We start from the raw sequence: 12,987 nt of genomic DNA, 5'->3' as shown, positions 1-12,987 counted from the left end.
GGCCTGCCTCTCTTCTTACCTCCCACTTCCGTCTCTTTGTGCCAATTCCAGAATTTCCTTCTCTTGCATTCTAAAGTTTCCTTTGTTTCTCTGTCAATACTCAAATAAGTCAGAAAGAAACCTCTTCTCTCCTCAAGAGAATTCAGTGGATTGAATTCGGGTTCCTGCTGTTAAAATGACAATTTTTTTTTTTTTTGCGATACGCGGGCCTCTCACTGTTGTGGCCTCTCCCGTTGCGGAGCACAGGCTCCTGACGCGCAGGCTCAGCGGCCATGGCTCCCGGGCCCAGCCGCTCCGCCGCTCCGCGGCATGTGGGATCCTCGCGGACCGGGGCACGCACCCGTGTCCACTGCGTCGGCAGGCGGACTCTCAACCACTGCGCCACCAGGCAAGCCCAGGAAGCCCTATTGTTTCTTTTCCTAAACCCATCTTGGCAAGAGATATCTTTGCTCTGATTGCTCAACTTGTTATTTTTTTCGGATAGCTAATTTTTCTCCACCCATCCTGGATTTCTCTTATTTCTAAACAGGGGTCTAGGTTCCTCTTGGCAATTGCTGTGGGTTTCTTCAGCAGTTGTGCATGTCATGGTTCATTTACTTCTGGTAGTTTCCTGCTTCCTTTACCTAAATGAGGCTTATATAGGATTTATTAACCATGTAATAAATATACAACCATACTACCTCCAGCAATAAAACATGGACCCTAGAAGGGGCTGTTCTAACCTTAACTAACTATTGCTTCTCTCTCAGATATTTGAATCACTGTTAGCCAGGAGTAAATAACAGACTCCTTACTGTCTATCCTCCTGTGTTTACCTGATTTAGATTCATTTTTTTATGCATCTGTTGGGTTGTCCATATGCTTGTGTTAGGACTGATAAACCAATCACAAAAGTTCATAGTTGCTTTGAATGCAACTGGCAATGTCCAGTTGACTAACTGCACACTAAAAAACACGCAAAAATGTCTGATGCAAAAAGCTGTGATAGTGCAACAGGAACTCTTGCATTTGCTACTGGGAGTATAAATTGGCACAGCCTTGTTGGAAAATTGGTTGACAGTGTCTACCACAGTTTAATGTTTATGTACCATTTGACCCAGAAATGCCACTCCAGAGATGAGGGCTTATGTCCACCAAAAGTTATGCACAGGAATGTTTATAGCATATTTAGTCAAATAGCCAAAACAAGGAACAATCCAAATATCTAACAATAGTAGCATAAAGAATATGTAGTGTATTTATGCAATGGAATATTATACAGTAATGAAAAGGAACACACCACTGCTATGTGTAACAATGTAGATAAATCCTACAGTCATAATGGTGGGAGAAAAAGCCAGATATATTACTGTATGATTCCATTTATATGAAAGGCAAGAGTAGGCAAAACTAACCTATGGTGATAGAGGTTAGAAGAGTGATTACTGTTTGAATGGGTTTTTTTTGTTTGTTTGTTTGTTTTGCGGTACGCAGGCCTCTCACTGTTGTGGCTTCTCCTGTTGTGGAGCACAGGCTCCGGACGCACAGGCTCAGCGGCCATGGCTCACGGGCCCAGCCGCTCCGCGGCATGTGGGATCTTCCTGGACCAGGGCATGAACCCGTGTCCCCTGCATTGGCAGGTGGACTCTCAACCACTGCGCCACCAGGGAAGCCCTGTTGGAAGATTTTTAATCACAGTTTCAATTTCATTACTTGTGATTGGTCTGTTCATATTTTCTATTTCTTCTTGGTTCACTCTTGGAAGGTTATACCTTTCTAAGAATTTGTCCATTTCTTCCAGGTTGTCCATTTTATTGGCATAGAGTTGCTTGTAGTAGTCTCTTAGGATGCTTTGTATTTCTGTGGTGTCTGTTGTAACTTCTCCTTTTTCATTTCTAATTTTATTGATATGAGTCCTCTCCCTCTTTTTCCTGATGAGTCTGGCTAATGGTTTATCAATTTTGTTTATCTTCTCAAAGAACCAGCTTTTAGTTTTATTGATCTTTGCTATTGTCTTTGTTTCTATTTCATTTATTTCTTCTCTGATCTTTATTTCTTTCCTTCTACTAACTTTGGGTTTTGTTTGTTCTTTCTCTATTTCCTTTAGGTAAAGGTGAGATTGTTTATTTGAGATGTTTGTTGTTTCTTGAGGTAGGCTTGTATTGCTATAAACTTCCCTTTTAGAACTGCTTTTGCTGCCTCCCATAAGTTTTGGATCATCGTGTTTTCATTGTCATTTGTCTCTAGGTATTTTTTGATTTCCTCTTTGATTTCTTCAGTGATCTCTCGGTTATTTAGTAACGTATTGTTTAGCTTCCATGTGTTTGTGTTTTTTACGTTTTTCTCCCTGTAATTGATTTCTAATCTCATAGTGTTGTGGTCATAAAAGATGCTTGATATGATTTCAATTTTCTTAAATTTACTGAGGCTTGATTTGTGACCCAAGATGTGATCTATCCTGGAGGATGTTCCGTGAGCACTTGAGAAGAAAGTGTAATCTGCTGTTTTTGGAAGGAATGTCCTATAAATATCAATTAAATCTATCTGGTCTACTGTGTCATTTAAAGCTTGTGTTTCCTTATTAATTTTGTTTGGATGATCTGTCCATTGGTGTAAGTGAAGTGTTAAAGTCCTCCACTATTATTGTGTTACTGTTGATTTCCTCTTTTATAGCTGTTAGCAGTTGCCTTATGTATTGAGGTGCTCCTATGTTGGGTGCATAAATATTTATAATTGTTATATCTTCTTGGATTGATCCCTTGATCATTATGTAGTGTCCTTCCTTGTCTCTTGTAACATTCTTTATTTTAAAGTCTATTTTATCTAATATGAGTATTGCTACTCCACCTTTCTTTTGATTTCCATTTGCATGGAATATCTTTTTCCATCCCCTCACTTTCAGTATGTATGTGTCCCTAGGTCTGAAGTGGGTCTCTTGTAGACAGCATATATATGGGTCTTGTGTTTGTATCCATTCAGCAAGCCTGTGTCTTTTGGTTGGAACATTTAATCCATTCACATTTAAGGTAATTATCGATATTTATGTTCCCATTACTATTTTCTTAATTGTTTTGGGTTTGTTTTTGTAGGCCCTTTTCTTCTCTTGTGTTTTCCACTTAGAGAAGTTCCTTTAGCATTTGTTGTAGAGCTGGTTTGGTGGTGCTGAATTCTCTCAGCTTTTGCTCATCTGTAAAGCTTTTGATTTCTCCATCGAATCTGAATGAGATCCTCGCCGGGTAGAGTAATCTTGGTTGTAGATTCTTCCCTTTCATTACTTTAAATATAGCATTCCACTCCCTTCTGGCTTGTAGAGTTTCTGCTGAGAAATCAGCTGTTAACCTTATGGGAGTTCCCTTGTATGTTATTTGTCATTTTTCCCTTGCTGCTTTCAGTAATTTTTCTTTGTCTTTAATTTTTGCCAGTTTGATTACTATGTGTCTTGGCGTGTTTCTCCTTGGATTTATCCTGTATGGGACTCTCTGCGCTTCCTGGACTTGGGTGACTTTCCTTTCCCATGTTAGGGACGTTTTTGACTATAATCTCTTCAAATATTTTCTCAGGTCCTTTCTCTCTCTCTTCTCCTTCTGGGACCCCTATAATGCAAATGTTGTTGCATTTAATGTTGTCCCAGAGGTCTCTTAGGCTGTCTTCATTTCTTTTCATTCTTTTTTCTTTATTCTGTTCCGCAGCAGTGAATTCCACCATCTATCTTCCAGGTCACTTATCCGTTCTTCTGCCTCAGTTATTCTGCTTTTGATTCCTTCTAGTGTAGTTTTCATTTCAGTTATTGTATTGTTCATCTCTGTTTGTTTGTTCTTTAATTCTTCTAGGTCTTTGTTAAACATTTCTTGCATCTTCTTGATCTTTACCTCCATTCTTTTTCCAAAGTCCTGGATCATCTTCACTATTATTATTCTGAATTATTTTTCTGGAAGGTTGCCTATCTCTACTTCATTTAGTTGTTTTTCTGGGGTCTTATCTTGTTCCTTCATCTGGTACATAGCCCTCTGCCTTTTCATCTTGTCTGTCTTTCTGTGAACGTGGTTTTTGTTCCACAGGCTGCAGGAGTTTAGTTCTTCTTGCTTCTGCTGTCTGCCCTGTGGTGGATGAGGCTATCTAACAGGCTGGTGCAAGTTTCCTGATGGGAGGGACTGGTGGTGGGTAGAACTGGCTGTTGCTCTGTTGGGCAGAGCTCAGTAAAACTTTAATCCGCTTGTTTGCTGATGGGTGGGGCTGGGTTTCCTCCCTGTTGGTTGTTTGGCCTGAGGCGACCCAACACTGGAGCCTACCCGGGCTCTTTGGTGGGGCTAATGGCAGACTCTGGGAGGGCTCATGCCAAGGGGTGCTTCCCAGAACGTCTGCTGCCAGTGTCCTTGTCCTCACGGTGAGACAGAACCACCACCCACCTCTGCAGGAGACCCTCCAACACCATTAGGTAGGTCTGGTTCAGTCTCCTATGGGGTCACTGCTCCTTTCCCTGGGTCCCGATGTGCACACTACTTTGTGTGTGCTCTCCAAGAGTGGAGTCTCTGTTTCGCCCAGTCCTGTCGAAGTCCTGCAATCAAATCCTGCTAGCCTTCAAAGTCTGATTCTCTAGGAATTCCTCCTCCTGTTGCCCGACCCCCAGGTTGGGAAGCCTGACGTGGGGCTCAGAACCTTCACTCCAGTAGGTGGACTTCTGTGGTGTAAGTGTTCTCCAGTTTGTGAGTCACCCTCCCAGCAGTTATGGGATTTGATTTTATTGTGATTGCACCCCTCCTACCGTCTCATTGTGGCTTCTCCTTTGTCTTTGAATGTGGGGTATCTTTTTTGGTGAGTTCCAGTGTCTTACTGTCGATGATTGTTCAGCAGTTAGTTGTGATTCTGGTGCTCTCACAAGAGGGAGTGAGAGCACGTCCTTCTACTCCGCCATCTTGAAACAATCTCCCGCAAATCATTATTGTATTAGAGGCCAGAAGTCCATGATCACAGCACTGGCATGGCTGGGTGAGGGCTTCCTTCCAGGTCGCTGACTTCTTCTTGTATTCTCAGTAGGCAGAAAGGGCCAGGGAGCCACTTCTGATTAATCCAAGCATGGATCCTTGAGTGGGTATTGATTGGAGTACTAGAGTACTAGAATTGAGTGGAGTTAGCTGGAGTACTAGAAATGTTCTATACCTTGGAAGTAGTTACATGGATATATACCTATGTACATGCGAGATTAGTACACCTTACTTTGTTATACCTCAATTTTAAAAAATCATGTGATGTCTTCTAGAACAAGAGAAGGAAGGATTTGAGAGAGCTTCTTGATTTGGGAAAGAAAAGACTACTTTCAGGACAAGGTGTTAACTAGAAGAATTGCCTTATGTAGAAGCCCTTTCTTCCTTTATCCTATTAAGAGACATTTCTCCAACTAGAATTGGTGTGGTTAAAACTGACCCTTGCTGCTTTTTGGGAATTTGCCACTGAGTTTGCTTATACATCATTGTAAGCACCGTGGTGAATACAAGTCCTAAGACACATTCCCTGCACTCCGTAAGCTTACAATCTAATAGACAAGACCAACACAAATAAAATATTTAGAGAACTTAGTATTACTTTTCTCCTAAAGTGCAAATTGTGAGGTGCAGAATTCTCTAGGAATTCAGGAGGAAGAAAAAATGGGTGAGAAATGGAGTAGGTGACTTTCATGAAGAAGGAAGGGCTTGATACGAGTTTTTAAAACTAGATGGGCAGACAAAATGTCAGAGAGCTCTTCACTTTATTGTACTTGTTTAAAGAATCATAGAAAACCTGTTTGCTAGAGCTGGAACGGTGACCAGCCAAAAGACAGGATATTTGTCAAACAGGAGGCAGGACCACAGACTTCTTGGGAGATCCAGGACTGGACCCTGAATTGACACTGGTTGGGGCTCTAGGGGTGGGAAGACAGAAATACAGAGGAGTGTAGGGATCAGAAATAAACTGAGGCCAGAACTAAACCACACCCCAATGGGAAATATTCTACGGAGATCCCTTCTTTTTCTAATAAAGCAATTATTCTTACTGCATTAAAAAAAAAACATTTTGTGTGTATGTGACAGGCTGAGTCACTTTCAGAAGAGTTCAGAAAGCTTGGGGAAAGATATTAATTCTTCCTTAATGTGTTTTCCTCTTTCACCCCACTGAGGGGTCTGCCAAACACACCCCCCACCCCACCGCTCCCCTCTACCCCCCAACACACATACACTTCATATTCTGGTGTTGGCAGGGCACTTACCTAAAGCTGCTAGGCTGTGGGTGGAGCCTGAACAGTAACAGAAACATTCAAAGATATATAAAGACAACTGAAATTCACATCAGCTGACTGAGCGTGCATTTTACCAGAAGTCTGACTCGCCTGCTCTGCTCTCATAATTGCTTTTGAAAAGGTTTTCTCTGAAGAAATCAAATCAAGTCTGTTACCAAGCAAATTGAAATTTCCAAGCTGCAGCCATTCTAGAAATTCTAAACATCATTTAAAAGAAGATCTCAATCTCAGTCTGTTTCTACTTTCTCTAAGGAGCCGTTTTTGTGCTGTTTGGCCCCTTTCTACCTGGAATGGAACAAAGGTACAGTTGAAAATTGTTTTCCTACTGAATTTAGGATTGATATTTTTGGTAGTTTGTCTTTACTTCTTCTGGTGAAAAGGTACAAGAACTGAGAGCTCTTGGGAGATGGGGTGGAGTTCATGATGTTAAAACAATTTTTGTGGATATAATATGCACCGTCTCAGAAACATCTGATTCACAGCTCACCCAGTTATTTGGGTACCGAGCTTGCCTTCCCCACGCCCTGCTTGCCCTGGATAGTCTATTTGCCAGAGCCCCTCTCTCCAAGCCCTGTCCTCTTCACCCAGCCCTGTCACTGGTGACATCTTTTCTGTAGATTTCCCTTATTTTTCCTCTGGCTGCCAGTGTATCTTGTCTTTTGGAACTTTCCTTCTGCCAATACATTACCTACTGCTCTGCTTGGGCCTCAGAAAGCCATAGGACCAAAAGAGGTGCTAAAGATTCAGGGCTGAAAGAGTCCAGAGGACTCAGGGTTTGGAGTTGAGGTGTGGTCTGGACTAAGATGTGCCCTGAATTTATGGCTCAAAGCTGCAGTCCGTTTTACAGCCCCTCACAGGAAAATGCTGAGTTCTTCAGGGCATACATAAGATTTTGTAGGCTGGATTAGAACTTAATTGCCATTAACAACTTGTTTCTATGGGGAAATATTAACTGCAATACAAGTAAACTTTAAGGTTGCCACCTAGTCATAAATGGGGCACTGTCTGTAGGATAATTTTTAAAATATCAGTGTCACATTTGGGTACATGCTAGTTCTTAAGAAAATATGAACAGGTTACAGGTTCATAAAAAAGCTTTTGTAGGAATCATTGTGGGCCAGTAATTGCAATGTTCATTTATTCTTTCAACAAATATTCATTGGAATCCTCATGTGTGCTAGGCTCTAGGGGTACAATGCAAACTCATACAGGCATGGTTCCTTCCTTCGTGTGTCTGTTAGTTATCTTTAGGGGATACAGGTATTAATCTCATAATTAAAGATGAAATTAAAAGTTTGATAAGTCACATGAAAGCACAGGTACATAGTGCTGTGAGTGTTTATAATAGTAGGATTTGACCTTCTTTGGGGTGTCGGGGAAGACTTCCCAGTGGAGTTAATGATTGAACTGAGATCAAAAGGATAAGGAGAGTTAAATCTGTGAACAAGGCATCAGGAAGTATATTCTGGGCACAGGGCTGTACTTTGAGCAAATGAAAGAAGGTCAGGTGTCATAGAAAAAAGAATATAGTTCAAAAAGAGCTGGACGGGCTTCCCTGGTGGCGCAGTGGTTGAGAGTCTGCCTGCCGATGCAGGGGATGCGGGTTCGTGCCCCGGTCCGGGAAGATCCCACATGACGCAGAGCAGCTGGGCCTGTGAGTCGTGGCCGCTGAGCCTGCGCGTCCAGAGCCTGTGCTCCGCAACAGGAGAGGCCACAACAGTGAGAGGCCTGCGTACCACAAAAAAAAAAAAAAAAAAGAGCTGGAGGAAGTGATTAGGGGTCCCTATGCGTCACCTCTTAGGCCACATTAGGAATTTTGTTCTTTCTCCTGGGAGCAATGGGAGGATATGAGGCATTTTTAAGAGGTGGGAGAAGGATTGGCAGGATGAGTTTATTTTGAAATTTCCATTTAAAATATGTTATTCTGGCCATAGTGGAAAGAGCAGAGAGTGAATGCAGGGTGACCAGTTAGGGGCCCATGGCAGTGGCCCAGAAGGGAGATGATGGTAGCTTGGATCGGGGTTGTAGAAGGGGATGCTTATGAGATAGACTTAAAAGTTAAATTGACAGACTTGAATTGAATATGGGATAGTGAGAGAAAGGGAAGGGTCAAAGATAACAGGGGTGGCATGGTGGACATTTGAAAGTTTGGGGATGGGTGAGATGTGCTGAATTGGATTTTGGATGCACTAAGTTTCAGGGGTCTTTAGGACATCCTAATGGACATGTACAAAAGGCAATTAGCTCTCCACATAGGGCTTCCTGACGCAGGTCTGCTCATATGGGAGTTACTGTGTTCCGGAGCCATGGGTATGGATGATCCCTTAGGGGGAAAACGTCAAGTGAAGAGGATACAGAACTGAGCCTTGAGGAACTACAACATTTCATGACCAGGTAGAGGAAGGATGAGTCTACAATGGAAACAGAAGAATGGCCAGAAATGTAGGGTGAAAACTAATAAGCTATTGGGTGTGTAGAAACCACCACCACAGAAAGTATGTCTGACTGTGAAGGAGAGGAGAAAGAGAACTAGCTGGAGAGTATGTGAGGCTGAGCTGTAATTTTTTTTTTTTTTTTTTTTGTGGTACTTGGGCCTCTCACTGTTGTGGCCTCTCCTGTTGCGGAGCACAGGCTCCGGACGCACAGGCTAAGCAGCCATGGCTCATGGGCCCAGCCGCTCCGCGGCATGTGGGATCTTCCCGGACCGGGGCACGAACATGTGTCTCCTGCATCGGCAGGCGGACTCTCAACAACTGCGCCACCAGGGAAGCCCCTGTAATTTTTTTAATGGGAGACATTTGGACAGTTTAAAAGGCAATTTAATGCTGTAGGATTCCATTTATATATCATTTGTGAAATGACCATATTATAAGGGTAGAGAACAAATCAGTGGTTGCCAGAGGATAGGCGATAGTGGGGGTATGACTATAAAGGGCAGTCCTTGGAAATTATATCCAGCAAGTTCTTTGGTCTGGATGGAAGAGTTAGATGTCTTGATTTTAGTGGTAGCTACGCAAATCTATAAATGGAATAAAATTTCCTAGAACTATCTATGCAGACACATGCACATATGCAAAAATGGTTGCATGTACAAACTGGTGACATCAGAATAAAGTTTGTACTCTAGTTAACAGTATTGTACCACTGTCAACTTCCTGGTTTGATATCGTAATACAGTAATAAAGTGATGTAAGATGTCCTTATTAGGGGAAGCTAGTTCCCCTAAGGTACAGGGGACTCGACTATCACTGCAAATTCCTGTGGATCTATTTTATTTTCATTCGAAATTTATTTCAAAATAAAAAGTTGTAAAAAGTCAATAAGAGAGAAAGATATGAAATTTACAGTGAAAATTGTGGAGTAACGTCTTTTTTTCTTTAGTACTTTGTCCTTCAGGTGCAACCTAATTATTATCATCATCATTATTACTCATGCATAATGTATAGGAATCACTTCTCATTAATGTATAACTCAAAACTCCCAAGGCCTTGCCACTAGAAGACACTTTACAGAGGCAATTTGGCAGACTTAAAAGAGCCACATATGTTCATGGTAGGACCTTATGCATTGATTATAGCTGGTGGCAGGAGTGGGCTGCTCCCTCCTGGGAGGGCAAGCTTTACCCTTCCACATCCGTGGATTCAACCACCTGGGATCAAACATATTTGAAAAAAAACTTCCAGAAAGTTGTAAAAAGCAAAACTTGAAATTGCTGCCCCCCACCCTACCCCATCAACTATTTACATAGCATTTACATTTTATTAGATATTATAAGTAATCTAGAGATGGTTTAAAGTATCTGGGAGGGTGTGTGTAGGTTATATGCAAATACTATGCCATTTTACATAAGGGACTTGAGCACCTGCAGATTTTGGTATCTGCTTGGGTTCTGGAACCAATCCCCCTCAAATACCGAGGGACGACTGTATACATCAGAATAAGTGAGGTGTGCATATGCTTTGAAAGAGCAAGTTTAAAATATCAGCTTCTCCATTATTTTTATTGTGCAATATAATGTACATAAGAAAAGTTTATAAAATTTAACACTTATAAAACAAACACCAGTTTACCCCAGGTCAAAAATAATAACATTACATACCAGCACCCCAGAATTCTCTCACGTGCCCCTTTCTTTTTTTGAAAATATCTTTATTGATATATGATTTAGTACTATGAAATTGACCTGATTTAATTGTACCAGTCAATGATCTTTAGTATATTTGCAGAGTCGTGCAGCTATTTCCACAATCTAATTTTAGACTCTTTCCATCACTCCCCAAAAAGAATGCCCAACCATCAGTCACTCCCCATTCCCATACACACCTCTACTCCCACCCTTGGTAACTACCAATCTACTGTCTATCTCTATAGATGTGCCTATTCTGGTTAGTTCACATCAATGGAATTATACTATATGTGGTCTTTTGTGTCTGGCTTCTTTCACTTAGCATGATTTTTTGAGGTTCATCTATGTTGTAGTATGTATCAATCACTACTTCATTCCTTTTTATTGCCAAATAGTACAGTTGATCCTTGAACAATGTAGATTCGAACTGTGCTAGTCCACTTATACACAGATTTTTTAAAATAGTAAATACAGGCTTCCCTGGTGGCGTAGTGGTTGAGAGTCCACCTGCCAATGCAGGGGACATGGGTTCATGCCCCTGTCTGGGAAGATCCCACGTGCCGCGGAGCGGCTGGGCCCGTGAGCCATGGCCGCTGAGCCTGCGCGTCCGGAGCCTGTGCTCCGCAACGGGAGAGGCCACAACAGTGAGAGGCCCGCGTACCGCAAAAAAAAAAAAAAAAAAAGTAAATACAGTACTACATGCTCTCCAGCATTGGTTGACTCTGTGGATGAGGAAGTGTGGATATGGAGGGTGGACTATAAAGTTATGTGCAGATTTTTAACTGCTCAGAGGGTCAGCATCCCTAGTCCCCACACTGTTCAAGGGTACGTGTATTCCATTGTATGGACATACACATTTTATTTATCCACTAATCAACTGATGGACATTTGGGTTGTTTCACTTTTTGGCTATTATGAATAATTAGCTAAATGAATGTTCATGTACAAGTTTTTGTGTGGACATATGTTTCCAGTTTTTTTTTTTTTTAATTCTCAATCTCCTTTTCTTTTTTTTTAAATTTATTTATCTCATTTTTGGCTGCGTTGGGTTTTCGTAGCTGCACACAGGCTTTCTCTAGTTGCGGCGAGCAGGGGCTACTCTTTGTTGTGGTGCACGGGCTTCTCATTGCGGTGGCTTCTCTTGCTGCGGAGCATGGGCTCTAGGCGCGCAGGTTTTGGTAGTTGTGGCTCACGGACTCTAGAGCACAGACTCAGTAGTTGTGGTGCACAGGCTTAGTTGCTCTACGGCCTGTGGGATCTTCCTGGACCAGGGCTCGAACCTGGGTCCCCTGCATTGGCAGGCAGATTCTTAACCACTGCGCCACCAGAGGAGCCCCACAGTTCTTTTGGGTAGAGACCTAGGAGTTGAATTACTGGATCCTATAGACACTATATGTTTAACATGTTGAGAATATGCCAAACTGTTTTCAGTCGTCCCACCAGCAATAGATGTTGGATCCTGTTTCTCTACAACCTCACCAACACTAGTACTACCTGTATTTGCTATTGTAGCCATCCTAATGGATGTGAAGTGTTAGCTCATTGTAGTTTTGATTCGTGTTTCCCTCTTGACTAATGATGTGAAGCTTCTATTCATGTGTGTCACTGACCATTCATATATCTTCTTTGGAGAAATGTCTATTTAAATCCTTTGACCATTCCTAATTGGGCTATTCGTTTTGTTATTGAGTTTTAAGAGTTTTTAAAAAATAAATTCTTGATATGTGATCCTTATCAGATATGTAATTTTTTCTTGGTTTGTGTGTTGTCCTTTCACTTTCTTGGTAGTGCCATTATCAAAGGACTACCTTTGTTGATACTGTCTAATATATGCAGAGTTTCTGTTTTATGATTCTTTCTTCTTTCTTTGGATTATTTTATTGTTCTTTAACATCCTTGAGATGGTTGCTTTTTAGCCTTTCTTTTCTTTTTTTTTGCAGTACACGGGCCTCTTACTGTTGTGGCCTCTCCCGTTGCGGAGCACAGGCTCCGGACGCGCAGGCTCAGTGGCCATGGCTCACGGGCCTAGCCGCTCCGCGGCATGTGGGATCTTCCCGGACCAGGGCACGAACCCGTGTCCCCTGCATCGGCAGGCGGACTCTCAACCACTGCGCCACCAGGGAAGCCCTAGCCTTTCTTTTTTTAACGTTCACATCCGAGGCTATATATTTATCTCTGAGTACTCCATTATCACATTGATCATTCTAGCTTCATCCCCTTGCTTATCTATTGAGTCCCACTCCAACAATGAGAAAGCTGGCTCTCACCATTGTTGTCCATGTATTTAATTATGCAATTCCAGTATACATGTATAGAAGTATCAGAATTGCTAACCCATACCCCTATGCAAAATAGCTTTATCAACTAGTAGTTCCTATGTGCAGCTCCTTGTGCCTCTAATCTTACAGACTCCATTCATTTCCAAAGATACTTGGCCAGCACTTTTCCCCTCACCCACTTCAGTTAGGTTGTTTCATACATTTGTAATAGTTAGATTCTCTTGTCAGTCTATATTCTTTCTTGGGATTCCTCAACCTCCTAAATGATTTATTTTTTTTCTTGTTCTTACTTTCTCAGAGCCTCAAAAAACAACAACAACCTTCTAGATTTG

At 41.9% G+C, this 12,987-nt stretch overlaps 1 protein-coding gene across 8 annotated transcripts in view; it reads left to right on the top strand.

Moving 5' to 3' along the window:
• Positions 1 to 12,987, top strand: part of LOC137231652 (cytidine monophosphate-N-acetylneuraminic acid hydroxylase) — a 262,440-nt gene that overhangs the window by 180,043 nt on the left and 69,410 nt on the right. Inside the window, exon 1 of one of the 8 annotated variants that reach the window (XM_067752172.1) lies at positions 6,321 to 6,551. The exons of the other annotated variants lie outside the window; for them this stretch is intronic. The gene's annotated coding sequence lies outside the window, so the exon portion shown is untranslated. Of the gene's footprint in view, positions 1 to 6,320; positions 6,552 to 12,987 lie in introns of those variants that run through there. 8 annotated transcript variants of the gene reach the window in all.

Source organism: Pseudorca crassidens, chromosome 10 (genome assembly GCF_039906515.1).
Source record: "Pseudorca crassidens isolate mPseCra1 chromosome 10, mPseCra1.hap1, whole genome shotgun sequence".
Classification (NCBI taxonomy): Eukaryota; Metazoa; Chordata; class Mammalia; order Artiodactyla; family Delphinidae; genus Pseudorca; species Pseudorca crassidens.
The sequence above is the reverse complement of the archived record's forward strand: the minus strand, read 5'-3'. Positions and strand labels throughout refer to the sequence as shown.